This window comes from Grampus griseus, assembly GCF_964374135.1.
Source record: "Grampus griseus genome assembly, chromosome: 12".
In the NCBI taxonomy this organism is placed as follows: Eukaryota; Metazoa; Chordata; class Mammalia; order Artiodactyla; family Delphinidae; genus Grampus; species Grampus griseus.
The window spans coordinates 28,770,861-28,786,048 of record NC_139006.1 but is presented as its reverse complement, the minus strand read 5'-3'; the positions used below and the strand labels follow the sequence as shown (position 1 = coordinate 28,786,048).

Here is a 15,188-nt window from a genome sequence, read left to right as displayed (position 1 = left end):
ATCTCTCTAAATAGTTTCCCGTGCAGTTAAGATGTGATTTCGTTTTCAAAGTTTTTTCAGAAAGCATTTCAAGTAATTTAGGATTCACTGACTGAAGGCACACTAAAAGCAGAGGACATAATCAATAGACATATCAAAATATATGTCCACACAGAGACCTGTAGGCAAAGGTTTAGAGCAGCTTTATTCAGAATCACCAATAGCTGAAAACAACCCAAACATCTACCAACTGGACCCTGGATAATTGTGGTGATCCATACAATGTAATACGATTAACAATGAAAGTAAGGATGCTTTCAACTCAGTGGATGAACCTAAAAAGCATTATGTTAAGTGAAAGAAGCCAGACACAAAAGGCCACAGACTGTGAGTCCATGAGCCCAAAGGTGGGGGACTGAGGACAAAGGGGCAGAAGGAGGCTTTCTAGGATGATGAAAATATTATAAATCTTGAAATGGTGGTGATCACATGACTGCATATGTGTGTAAAACTCATAGAACGACACACCTAAAAAGGGGAGAATTTCACTGGCTGTAAATTACACCTTAGTAAATGCGATGGGGGGAGGCACTGGAGTAACAGCAGTATGAAGTGTCAAGGGCAATAGAGGGGAAACCCCAAATCTGAGACAATGTAAACAGGAGAAACAGCGGCAAGCAAACCTAACCAGCACTTGATACAAATGTCATGTTTTAAACCAGCTGCATCTGTAGATATAGTAACTGTTGAAAATGTACTGAATGGCAGAGATTGTCCTGGGACATATCAACATCCGAAAAGGAAGGTGGTCCCAAAGGTCCTTGAACATCTCACTACAGTATTTCCATGAAGCTGCCTCCCCCAGGGGATTTCCCTAGGAGAAAAATTTACAGCAGGGATAAAATTAACAATGTGGGATGGAGAGGAAACGGTTTCTTTTGCAAATCCCTTTGCTTGAAATTCTAGGAAATTATGTTTGAGCAGTTCAAGACCTATTACAAAATCACTGATTTATGGGTTTAGAGCTAGGTTATTGGGAGACTTTTCCTCTAAAGATAGATTCGTTATTTTTATAAATAAACAAACAAAATAAACACTCCTAGAGTGAGTCGTGGCCACTGAGGTTTGTATGCCTGCAAATCTGGGCAGCGCGTGTTTCTGCCCTGTTCTTGGGAGGCGAGTCTCCTGCTCTGGACGGGCTGGATTTCTCAAGGATGGTCACAAAGTTCGTGCTCACCATCTTCCGTGTCCCTGTCACGACCCCTCACAAACTCTCCCCACTCCCTGTGCAAATACTGACCTCCTTTGATTCACCACCACAAAGCCAACTGCCCACACTGGGTCCCTATAGTGTGGTTCCCTGATAATGATGGACACAAAGGCTGTCCCTGTTGACCCTGAGCTTTCGGTTGTCTGCTGAGAGTGGGTCAGCAATTCAGGATGGGGCTGTTTCTTACACTTCCTTTCCACCCTCTTCATGTCTCCCTCAATGCTAGGTACCAGGTCTTCATGTAATAAATACCCCTTTATTGACTTGTATAAGAAATCATCATTTTTTATAGTTGATAAATTTGGTGGGACTGAATGTTCCATAAGGGCTAATGTTTAGGCTGGAATGACGGTGTCATCCTCCCAGGCAGTTGAACGAACAAGCCTTTCAATGAAATGCCTACTACGTCCAGGGCCCTGGAGCTTCCTCCTGGTACACGGGCGTTTTAATGTCCTGTGTCTGTGGATTCCACAATCCCAGCCCCTCCTTATAAACAGGAAATTCCCTAAAAGAGGAAGGAGTCTGGCCCAAGCTTCTACCTGATTCCTCCTCCCCAGCCCAGGGCTCCGCCGACTGTTGTTTGTCCAGAGAGAACATGTGTCCAGCAGCCTGGGGCTCCCTCGGCTTGTCTGGCAGAGAGAGCCCATGACCTTGTGGGTCAGTTCCACCCCTTCTGGAGCCGCCACGGAATCAGGCCGGGGTGGTGCTGTTGGTCAAACAATGTGCAGCATCTAGGCCTGAGTGGGGCTGGGGATCGTGGGGCCTGACCTAGGAGGTCCCCACGGCAGGGACAGCACTCCCTCTGAGCCCGTGCCCGGCAAAAAATGGAGGAAGCTTTGCTTTTGTCTGTTTTGGTTTTATTCTTTTCCCTAAAAGTCACTCAGGCAATTTGTGGATAAGGATACACAGCCTTCCTGGGGTACAGGGGGAAGTGAGGGGACAAACGCTAACCACTTGGCCACTCAGCCCAGGAATCCAGAGACAGAGAAGAGTCAAACGGAACAGCATCCCTATCTCAGCATCATTTTCCTTCAGAACTTACACACCTGTTTTCTGGAACGTGCTGGCGTCCACCCGCACTTGGGGCAAAGCCAGCGCTCCGCTCAGATTTCTAAGGACAGGGTCCTGCACCCCCCAGAACACAGTGTATGTCCATCAGCATCCCAACACAAGACACCAGCACATTCACCGAAACAACACTCACTCCAGGATGGAAGCCAGTGATCTGCCTGGATTCCTAAGTCAATATATTTCGCCGGTCAGAGCCGAGAGCAGAGATTTCAAACACACCCATTTCCCGAGAGGACCAAGTGAAACAACCTTCCCTCTCTTTGCGGCAGGCGGGTCAGCGACAGGCGCGTGAGGGTCCCCTAGGCTGCTCCGCCTTTTCTTATCTGGTGTTTATGGTCCCCGGGCTGCTGTCTTGTTCATTGACCAGCATTTCCATTTGCTCTGTGGATGACAGGCCACCAGGCCATCTCACAATCCCCAGGAAGAGTGAGATGGACCTAAACCTCAGTAGTGACCACAGGGAGGGTGTGGAAGGAGGGAACAGACATCAGAACCTCTCAGAGGTAAAAAGGAGTCTCTGTCTGGGTAAGTCAGTGGGTATAGGAGAGTCTGGTGTGTGTGTGGGGGTCCTGCCTGACCACAGCTTCCCAAGCTCCCCCAGCACTGAGGGATGGGATAAACTGAGGCAACAGGATTGCCCCTGGTATGTAATCAGACCTTCACAACGTCCACAGAGGTTAGCAACAAGAAGAGGCACAGGCTCTACAATCAGGAAGACTTAACTGTCATTTAGTCCTGTGTAAAGAAGTCACTTAACCCTCCGAATGTTCACTGTTAGCTACTTCCAGTATTTTGTATATGTTTAGAGAGGTTTGTGTGGCTGTGAGCTTGTAGAAATAGATCAGGGCATAAGAAGAGCCAGGAGGGGGCTTCCCTGGTGGCGCAGTGGTTGAGAGTCCGCCTGCCGATGCAGGGGACACGGGTTCGTGCCCCGGTCCGGGAAGATCCCACATGCCGCGGAGTGGCTGGGCCCGTGAGCCATGGCTGCTGAGCCTGCGCGTCCGGAGCCTGTGCTCCGCAACGGGAGAGGCCACAACAGTGAGAGGCCCGCGTACCGCAAAAAAAAAAAAAAAGAAGAGCCAGGAGGAACTGTTTCCACTTTGTTCATTGTGGATGACAGGATTCTGATGGGAAACCCAAACAGTTCCTATGAAATATGCCTCATACAAACTGTTGCTTTATCCAAGCGAGGATGTCTCAGTCCCTAGCTAAGGTGTTTGACTGGCTGGGCTGCGGGAAAGACATTTTATAGCAGCTAAAGCTACATTAAGAGCTAATTTCAGACTCTCGCGATGCAGAGCAAATGAGAAATCTGAACCAAGGGTTGAGAGTATCTGTTAGCACGATTCTCCAAAACATTCCATTCCGTAGACTCAACATCCAAATTTTATCTCCCTATCAAACAGCGTGAATTTCCTATTATTCATCGTGCTGTCTGCACCAAGACTTGAAAGCTTTCAGTGATCTATTACACAGTTCATTTGCTCGTGTCATTAATGAAATCTAAAACGTTCCGGCTGGTACCTTGCATTTTGTATAGAACAAGGTGCCAAGGTTACCACCTGGGAATTCCGGGTTTCAGTTCATAAATTCTCTGTAGGACCTGATCTTTACCACTCATTCAGTCAAAGACTGTTTATATTAAGTCCTAGGGACCTGACTTAGTGAAGATGGAGATTACAAGTCAGAAAATCTTTTCTTCCAGAAATATTTTGAAGGAAAAAGGATGAAGGATTACATCTTTTTTTTCTAGAAGAAAAATAGATCTGTTCACCAAATACTTATTAAATGATGTCATTGTGCTTAAATAAAAAGAGTTTCCTTTCCAAGTTGGAAGTCAAAGTCCTAGGTAAAACTCTCAACAGACTAAGAAATGGAAATCACCTACTTTTATTATACACACACATAATACACATACTCTCATACACACACATACACATAGACCATACACACATGTATGCATATATTAATCTATAGCTTTTACTCTGAGTTTTGAGTATACCCAAGATATATTGGCAGATCAAAGAAAACAGCAAATGTGATCAACTGCATGAGTAAAGTTTAATGAAACCGATTATATGATATCACATGGATGTAAAAGCCTCAGATGTAAGATCTAACTTTTCTTTCGATTGTGTGGGAGTTATAGACACTTGTTATGGACTGAATGTTTGTGTCCTCTCAAAATTCAGCTGCTGAAATCCTAACCCCCCTAATCCTAATACCCCAGATCCTAATGCTGTGACAGTATTAAAAGATGAGGGCCTGGGCTTCCCTGGTGGCGCCGTGGTTGAGAGTCCGTCTGCCGATGCAGGGGACGCGGGTTCGTGCCGCGGTCCGGGAAGATCCCACATGACGCGGAGGGGCTGGGCCCGTGAGCCATGACCGCTGAGCCTGCGCGTCCGGAGCCTGCGCTCCGCAACGGGAGAGGCCACAACAGTGAGAGGCCCGCGTACCGAGAAAAAAAAAAAAAAAAAAAAAAAAGATGAGGGCCTTTGGGAGGTGATTAGGTCATGAGGGTGGAGCCCCCATGAATGGGATTAGTGCCCTTATAAAAGGGACCCCACAGAGCTCTCCTGCATTCTTTCTGCCAGATGAGGACACAGTGACCAGATGGTGTCTGTGAACCAGGAAGCAATCCCTCACCAGACACTGGATCTGCCAGAGCCTTGATCTTGGACTCCCAGTCTCCAGAACTATGAGGAATAAACGTTTGTTGTTTAGCCCCCCCGTTTGTGCTGTTATTGTAGCTTGAAAGGACTAAGACAGTATTTAATACATTTTTAGCAAGAATGAATGAGACCTCCATCTACTGTCCTATAATGAAATATGGCCATCTCCTGACAACAGGTTTAAATAGAATCTAAGCCAGAATCCTGGTCATCCTACAGGTGTGTGCTGGCAGCCAGAACTTTATTTGGACTAAAGATAAAACCATGCAGTTGGTCTTACTCATAACACAGCAGCTTTCTCTACTGGTGCCTAAGGGGACACCTAGTCACCACATCCCTGCAAATTTTGATCCTGAATAGTCACATCCCACTAGACTAGGCTGCGGATGTGAAGATGATCCATGGGTGGCAGGGTACCAAGCCTTGGTTTCCAGTTCCACTCGTTGGTACGGAGCTGATAACCACTTCAGAACGTTGGAAAGTTTAACAGAGATGATGCCTACACAACACTGTCTACTGAGCTTTTTTGAATATTCTTCCTGTCATTACTGATATAATAATTCTCACCAAATGGTGGCAAAACAAATTCAGTAGTAATAAATTCCCATCTCACTGTGTACATTCAGACCTGGATGTTGACAAATTCCAGTTTAAAATTCCCATTTCCAGTTCTTCTGCTTAACTTCTCTGTGTCTCGCATAACCATGTGCAAAAGGAGGGAGAGGGTATCTCTGGGTCTCAGAAGCTCCATGACCCAGACACGAATGTGTGATTCTGGGACCTAAGTTTAACTCTTGCTGCCCACCTGCTTCTGGGTAATTGAGGGATGGGAATGAACATTTATTTGCCGATTTTACAATTTGAGAAAGAAACACAACGATGTCTTCATCTAAACAAGGCTTTTAAAGTGGGGTTCAGGGACTGTGTTGTACTTTTGAATCCCCTGAACCTGCATGTAAAGTTTTTTTTCTTTATGTGCATATGTGCATTTTTCTGGAAAGCTAGTCTATTACTTTCATCAGACTTTCTAAGGATCTGAGACATGACACTAACCCTTCTCCCCCCCCAAAAAAATTGTCAGCCAAGGATTTCTAAAGAATCATAATTGTTGATTAAAGTAATAATATTATGAATAATAATAGTGCTATTTTGGGCTTTCATAGAATAAATCAATGCCAAAGAGAAAATCGGAATCCAAGCTTTTTAGTTTAGTATCAGTTAAGATGGTTTAGTACTGGCTTCTTAGTTCAGAAGGCAAACCCAGGGTGGAGGTTTATTTGGGAAGCCCTTCTGGTAAGTACAAGAGGTTGTGACCAGTGAGGGATGGAGAAGAGAGACACCCAGACAGGTGTCCTGTCTACAGGTCGCTGCCATAAGGGACAGAAGCCTATGCAATGCCCTTGGGTTGTCCCCAAGACTGAGCAGGGAGGCGGCAGCCCTTGCCCATGACTGCTCACTAACGCTTCTGGGCCTTTCCCCTCAGGCCCCTCCAGCACTGCCTGTGCTGGAGCGAATTTCTAAGGGGCAGGAGGAAGCCGCCGGGTGAGAAGCAGAGAGCTGCAGGCACTAGCTGGGGAGACAGCAGCTGTGGGGTGGGCTCAGCCACCTGGACGAGACCCGTTTCATAATCCATCTTCTCCCATGCACCAAGTCCAAGTATTCACCAAGCTGTGATTTCAGACTGTATTTCCTGAAACACACTTGGTTCACACCCTCTCTCATATTCAATGTCACTGTCTCATTCAGACACTCGTAATCGCCCTCTGAACTCCTGCCATTGCTTTCTACAGGGTCTTCTGGCTCATCCTCTGGTCTGCGTCGCTGCCCACAGGACATTACTAGAAGCACACCCAACATCTTCCCCAGGCGTTACATCCTTCAAAGGCTCCCCAGCACTACCAGGTAAGAGCTACACTTCTGGTCTTGTCCGCAAAGTGCTTCCCGATGCGTTTTCACTGTCCTCAGTTTAATTTCCACGCTCATTTGTGCCTCATGCTCCACCTCTGACAGACGTACTCCAACGAAGCCATCCTCCAAAACCCTGCCTGGCAGCCCCTGAGGTCAAGCTTCCACAAACAGCTCCCCCCTCCCCCAACTAGGTAGCCAGGCTTCATCTCAGTCCTACCCCCCACATACACAATGACCCACCCTTGCTCTCCTCCACTTCTGTGCATCTATCATTATATGGTATCTGGTACATAGTAGGTGCTCAAAAAACACCCTCAAATGATTGCACTAAATGGAAGCATGAACTCACCATATCATCTTTAACGTTTACATGTTGGTATTTTCTATCAGACCAAGACCATGTCTCCCCATTCCCCTGCCCCCAGCCCCCAGCATAGTTATAATAATGCAGGCGCAGCAAACATGTGTGGACCCAAAGCATCATCAGTGCTGGCATGGCGGGTTGTAGATGAATGGGAAGCAGAGTCACATAAACCTAAGTTCTCATCAAGCCTCTGACACTCACTAGCTGTGTGATCTTGAATAAAATACTTAACCACTCTGGTTTTACTTCACTCATTTGTAAAATGGGGATGGTACACACATATATTATATGACTTCTTCCAACTAGACCCTCTCCTTTCCTGTAACAAGACTGTACATCCTGGCCATTCCCGTGTGACTGCAGGGCACCCCTGTAGGAAGAACCTGCTTCTCTGGCCATGACCTTGGAGTTGGCCACGTGACCTTCTCAGGCACTTGAAAGTAGCGGAAGTGGCCTGTGTCCCACCTGGGCACAGGCTCTAAAAGCCATGGTGGCTGTAGCAGTTTCTCCCCGGTCGCAAGCAAGGCATCCACCTAATGAAGGCCCTGGTTCAGCCTGGATCCCAGAAAGAAGAAGGCGCTTGGAGAAGATCCACAGTCGATCCAGCTTTTGCAGCTGATGTTTAATATGAGCAAGAAATAAACCTCTGGTCTCCTAAGTCACTGAGATACAAGGTTGTTGGCCAGAATAAGCCAGCAGAATCCAACTCTCGAAATGCTGTGAGAATTCCATAAACCAGACGAGCACTTAATGGAGAGCGAGGCCAGCGTATGAGAGATTTGAACAAATCTAAGTGCCTTCCCATCACGTGTGCATCTAGCCCAGGCGTGGGCACAAAGCAGAGGTTTGAAAATGTTCAAGTAAATGAATAAATAAATAAGTTGGGCTTAATTTTAAACACCAAAGCACAGAAATATCCTTTACTTCCCGTCATTTTCTGAATATAGATTATTTTGACAAAAATTTTGTAACAATTTCCAAATAGCTGCTAAAGTTTCTAGAAATATTTATATACAGTCTGAAAAAATTAAATAATTTAGAAGTTCATCTTGTGGGAAGCTAGCACAACAACAGGGTAAATCTTTTAATCACAAGACATGCATTGTGTGCAAAAGTACTGCTATTTTAAAAGCTACAAGTATGACAACACACAACTACAACCCAACCAGGACCTCCCTGGTTTAACTCGGTAGACCACAAGATTACAGTAATGGTATGATTTGAATTTAATGTTTTTTCCTTTCTATGTGCTTCTCAGAGAAGTAATATATAGAAATGCTTGTCTTGCTTTAAATTAATAGGTATTCATATTATCCACTTTATCATACAGACTTAGGAACTTAAAAATTTCAGAAAAATAGGGCTTCCCTGGTGGCTCAGTGGTTGAGAGTCTGCCTGCTGATGCAGGGGACACAGGTTCGTGCCCCGGTCCGGGAAGATCCCACATGCCGCGGAGCGGCTAGGTCCATGAGCCATGGCCGTTGAACCTGAGCGTCCGGAGCCTGTGCTCCGCAACAGGAGAGGACACAACAGTGAGAGGCCCGCATACCGAAAAAAAAAAAAAAAATTCAGAAAAATATAGCAGAAACTATAGAAATTAATATCTTTGTTTCTATCACAATTGATTTCACTTAACCTCATTTGATTTCACTTAATCTCATTTCATGGATGTGAGTTTTCAAATAGAAAAGCATATCATAAAACCATCCTTGGAGTCTACCTTTCCATTATTCCTCAATATTTCACATAATATTACTTAAAGAAACAGCATTAATTTCAATTACACAGTGAATGAATTATACATAAAGCTGGAGGATAAAAACGAATTTAAAAATTGGCCTTAAATTTCTCAAGTAATTAATTCATGCTCCAAAAGAAAAGGCCAATAGAAATTAAAATGCATCAAGAAGGGCAGAATCCCTGAAAGTAGGGGTGAGGCCAACAGAGAAATGACACACTAATATTTATTTAAAAGGCCATTTGTTTATCAAACATTTATTAAATGCCTATTATTTGACAATCCCTGGGCTGGCACTAGAGGTTATAAAATAGTAAGACACACATCCTGCCCTCAGAAGCAAGGGTCTAGAATAAGACATATAAGACACACAAGATCATGAACACACCTGGTGGCTTCGTTACAGGAGGTGACAGGAGACAGGGAGGGAGCCTGAGGGCGGTGGCTGAGCCGGTGGGGAAGGTCCGGGAGGAGGTGGAGGTAGAGTACCGGTAGCTGCTGTGTCCTGAAGGGACCACAGACACAAAAGGGGGAAAAACCAACGAAACAGGTGCAGAGACACCTGCTAAGCCTCCCTGCTTCTGCTGCCACAGAATCAGGTCCTCAAGTTTGTCTCCCTTTATCCGACCTTTCACTTTGCTCACCTGGGTGGGTCAGGTGCAAGATGCCTCAGTGAACAAGACGGATACGGCCTTGATTGCATGGAGCCCTTGACCCTAGTACTGGGATCCCATCATGGTGTCCAACTCAGGGCAGGAGACTCAGCAGTCAGAGGATAGAGACTCGGAAGGTCAGGGAATTAAGTAACTGTTCACAGGGACACACACTCAAAGCCCCTCTGCTCTGAGGCCTGAGCCAGCTCGACCTGCAGGCTGCCCCGTCCTCCTACAAGCTGCGATGTACTGATAAGAAGATGCTGGGGCCCTGGTTTCCTGCCTTCTGCCCACGTGCTTCCCCATCAAGGACTCTGTCAACTCTTCACCAAACGTCTGATCAGTCAGTATGTGTCAGGCATATCAAGACAGACCCATCCTTCCTGCCCCAGAGTGGGAGAAACACAGGGGAACAGCTGCAGTCATAATTTACCCAGTACCATCAAGGAGGCACGTGAAAAGTGTTACAAGAAGAGGTGAGAGGAAGCCATCAGGCAAGGTTTCACAAAAGCAATGACGTCTAAAACTTGATGGAGGCGGGGAGCTCCCCATGGAATACACAGTGGGGTAGGAGAGCCAACAACAGACAGGCAGTGGGAGGCTGCCCTCCTAGCACCACCAAGACACAGTCACGCCTCTTGAACCATCTCTACACCAGGGAAAAAATCCTAGGGATAACTGTGTTTCATAAGAGCAGGCTGCCTTCAGGGAGATTTTATTTTATTTTATTTATTTAATTTATTTTTGAGATCTATATTTTAAAATAGTCTTTGAAGGGGCAAGATATTTCATTCCACAATCCAAGCAGAGCATCAAATAAAATAATGTACAGTAGGGTGAATACTAATGTAATTTGAGGTGCTGTGCTGATTATAGAGATTTATTAAGAATAACTACCTTGCTTTTTAAGTAAATAGGGGTGAGAAAGCAGTAGAAGATGGTTACTTTGAAAGAGGCATCGATAGGATTTCCCTGAGAGCAGGAACCTTATTTCTGTTGGCGGGTTACTGTGCACAAGCCCACTAACTCGCTGAAATATTTTTTCTCCAGTGAAAAGTGTAGCTTAAGAAAGAGAAGACCCAGTGCAGACCTCGCTCACAGCTTCCTGTGAGGACACTAGCACTTTCTGGTGGCTCCACTTCCTGTCCCCTCCTGCACACACAGCAGAGGGATATGCTCCTGGTCCCTAAATCAGCACAGTGACTTGCTTTGGGCCATGAACTGTGACTTGTGGTGACAGATGCAACTTCCAGGTGGAAACACTTAAAATCCAGTACGCAATTCCCCAAATTCTGCTTCCATGCTTAAGCAAACTCAGAAACATCATGTCAAGACAGAGGTGTCACAGACTGAAGCCAAACAGTGACACACCTTGCACAGGCAACCTCCCCATGAAGTTGTCTGCCTCCTCATCAGATTTTGCACAAACAAGAAAGAAGCATTTGTTGTAAGAAGCCACAGGGAACCTGGGACACTCCCTGGCTGATACACTTGCTCAGAACTTGCAGAGTATCAGTGCAGGGACAGGGCCAGGCCTACCTGCATCACCATTACCTCGATGAGTGAGTGACTTATGCTTTGGAAATATTTATAATCAAAAGTTTAGAAAATCTGCAGGGAAAGGTGAGCTTTCTGAATGAAATAAAAAATGTTAGGCACAGATATTTTTCTCCATAATGAGAACAAAAACAAAACAACTGAGTCTCCTTGTGTTATGCAGATAGCAATATCTAGGACCAGGAGTGGAAAGGGGTCTTGGGAGTGGCACCAAAGTTGTAGGAACCTATATCTTATACCCTAACCCGAGCCCTAACCCTAACCCTAACCCTAACCAAAATTACAGGAGCCTATATCCTTCCTATGTCACGAGCACTCCTCTGATGAAATCGAAAAATAAACTCCTGATATCGCCCACAGAGAGCAACTGTTTGCAAGGTGAACATAACACATGATCATGAATTCAGCCATATAAACTGTGACAATGTGTATTTATTCTGAGACAGTGTATATAATGGCATGGTTTCTGGGGAGGAAAGGGCTGCACACTGTCTCATCGTGTTACAGGCAGGCTCAATCCCTAGATCTTCCCTTGGATTACAAAATGTACAGCAGGGGACACCTTTGCTTTCTTCTTCTTGGAGCAAGCTTTGAGGTTTAGCTGACTCAGTCACTTTGTTTTTACATGTGACCACTTTAAAGTATTCAGCTAGCCAACAGACTGATGGGCAAACTTCAAAGGACATAGTGCTGAAAGGGTCAATATCTCCTACAATGGCTCTAAAGAAGCAGATAGCTTCATTTAGGATATAAGTGGAATTCCCTTTAAGAGAAAGACGAGGATAAACTTGAGAAGAAATCAAGCAAGGCCATATTTAACGGCACGGCTTGACACGGTCTTTGCAACTGTAAATGCACAACAACCCCATAGATCAATATCTGCTCTGTATTTTAAGACACTCGATGCAATGCAGAGACGGTTCCCCTGCCCGTTAATGAGGCAACACTGGACAACATGGGAAAACACAGGATGACATTTTAAGATAACATCTAAAACCAGGGATGATCTCTAAACTAGGACTGCAGTTCAAAACTACAGCATATCCTTAATAATATTTTTATTTGTACATTTATTTGGAAGCATACCCATTTTAGAGAGCCATTATAATATGGAAATTATACTGTCTGGCTTTCTTCAAAATGTTCATTAAGTGAGAACAGCCGATAAGACTTGAGACTAAAGATTACATCCCCAGAGCTACAGGGATAAGAAAAATAAAACAACACAAAGCCAAAGAAGGCTATAATTCAAGCATTCAGTGTGGTTGGGTGTAGAAAGCCAGGCAGACCTTCGCTTAAATGCAGGTCAATACGCCCACGTGGCTATGACTCTCTGGGTAGCTACTTGATTTTCTTCCGGTTTCCTTCCCTGTCAGATGGGGCCCACAGTCTACAGTGTGGGTCACAAAGGACGGCTAGTAGCCAATCCGGCCAGCTTCCTGTTTCTGTAAATAAAGTTTTATCGGAACACAGCCATGCTCATTGTCTGTGGCTGCCTTCTGCTACAACAGAAGAACCTGAAATGTGGCCTATCCACCCTGCAGAGTAAAAGTTTGCCAATCCCTCGTCTGTGGGATTGTTGTATGGACTGGAAATGATTGGTGCACGGCAGTTGTTTTCATTAAATCGTTATTCAAGTAAGCAAAAGGTTAAGATCATGCAAACTAGGAAGAGTATGTTCCAATTGCCAAATTCTGCAGATCGATGAATCCTTAACCATCTTGGAAGAAGCTCTTGCCCTGAGTGCTTCACTCAGGAGACAGCAAAGAATCTCAGCCTGCACTTTGCTCTACAGAAAAATGACTCAGGATAAATGCAGATTAAAAGGACACTGAGGGCTTCCCTGGTGGCGCAGTGGTTGAGGGTCCGCCTGCCGATGCAGGGGACGCGGGTTCGTGCCCCGGTCTGGGAGGATCCCACATGCCGCGGAGCGGCTGGGCCCATGGGCCATGGCTGCTGGGCCTGTGCGTCCGGAGCCTGTGCTCCGCAACGGGAGAGGCCACAACAGTGAGAGGCCCGCGTACCGCAAAAAAAAAAAAGGACACTGAGATACCATTTCTCACCTAACAGATTGGCAAAAAAATCTCAAGTTTGACAGCATGTTCTGTTGGCGAGGCTCTGGGGAAACAACTGCTCTCATCCACTGCTGGCGGGGGGTGCAAACTGCCGAAATTTTAAGGAGAGAAATTTGGCAATGTTTAGCAAAATTCCATAAAAACTTATTCTTTGATTGTACTTGGCAACCTATCCCTCGGATATCTGGCAAAAATACAAGTGTGCACAAGGTTATTCATTTCAAGGTATTCTGGTAAGAGCCAAAGGCTGGGAGCCGCCTCCGTGTCCACCCTTGGGATAAATGGCTGACTCCAGGTCCAGAATACTGGGTGGGCTTGATAACTCCAGCTATGCTAGAAGGACGGAAACGATAAAGGACCAGGTGGCCTGCATCAAAGGACAAGAAGTCAACACAAAGTTGCCCCCAATGGCAGAAAGGGAGTGATTTGAGTTTACATGAAACAGAGGGTAGAATGACAAGGTAAACAATGCCACAAACAGACACATCCAGACAAGACAGCGGTTCTACAAGACAGCTGAGCTGGTTTCCTCGGAAGCCAGGAAAGTGAAGAGAAACCCAACGAAGATGGGAGGGAATCGGGGGACATGATCCCAACACAGAGGCTTGAGATGTGACAACAGAACAGAATGTGTGGTGACCACGGTAACTGGCCTTATGGTGGTGACCATTTCGTGATGTATAAAAATATCAAATCATTATGTTGTACACCTGAAACTAATATATTGTATGTTAATTATAACTCAGTCAAAAAAATTTTTTTAACTTTTTAAAACCAAAAAATTAAAATGGAATGTGTGGGCTTTAGAAGCATGCTGATTCAAACCAGTATCTGTAAGATGACATTTTTGAGATGATCAGGAAATGTAAACATTGACTGGGTATTAAATGGTGCTAAGGACTTACTGGTATTTGTATTTGGTACCACTGCGGCATCATGATTCTGAAAGAAAACATCCATTTTTTCAGAGACGTATACTGACTTAAGTAGGGATGAACTGACATGATACCTGAGATTTTCTTTACAATATTTTAGCCCCCTCCCCGCTAAAAATGGACAAAGCAAGTATGGCAAAGTGTCCTTGAAGCTGGGCAACAGATAACTGATGTTCAATTTGCTCTTCTCTCCTCTTTGGTTATCGTTGACATTTTTCGGAACACAAAAGAAGAATCAAGAGAAAGATGCTTTGGGGAAAGGTTTCACACACGGTGAGGCCGCACATGATATTCCAGCTTTTAAGTTGATCCATGCGATCTGCCCATCCCAAGCCAACCTCCTCCGATAACCTCAAGGACTACCTGTGGGAGCTCACTGGGAGATCAACAGTGACAGTGCTGACAGGATGTAAGTGTACGGAGAGAAATAAATAAACCTTTGAGTCAATTAAAAATGGTACCAGAAATGCTATCACAGTCAGCCTGGTGATGAGCTAGCTGTACTCACGCGCTACTGGAGAAATAATGCATTCTAAGGTATTTTATTATCCCTTTTATATGCTCTAAGCACTCTGTCAGCTTGATCAATACACATAAAAACACATTTTCAATACGATGAAAAGAACTAGTCAAAAGCTACCTTTAGAGTAAAAAAAAAAAATCACTTTTCTCTCTTTCAATAGCTGTATCGACATTGCAAACTATGAGATGCTAAATGCCCTTTATGCTGCCATTAGGCCTATATTGACCTTACCTCCACATTTTCTGATGTTATAATGAGTATGCTTTTTCTCTTCTGGTGTAGAAATGCTTTTAGCAAAGAGTGACACGATCTCAGCCTTCCACTTTGAGCTAATAAGATTGGACAATTTTAATTATTGCAAAGGTATCAATATAAATATAAATTTCTCTGTACTAAACCTGTAGAACTAAATATAACACATGACATCAGAAAGAGTTTACTCT

General features: G+C 44.9%; 1 protein-coding gene across 4 annotated transcripts in view; it reads right to left on the bottom strand.

Annotated features, from left to right (window-relative positions):
- PIEZO2 (piezo type mechanosensitive ion channel component 2) overlaps positions 1-15,188 on the bottom strand; it is a gene marked incomplete at its 5' end in the record, with an annotated part of 334,873 nt that overhangs the window by 158,491 nt on the left and 161,194 nt on the right. The window lies entirely within an intron of this gene.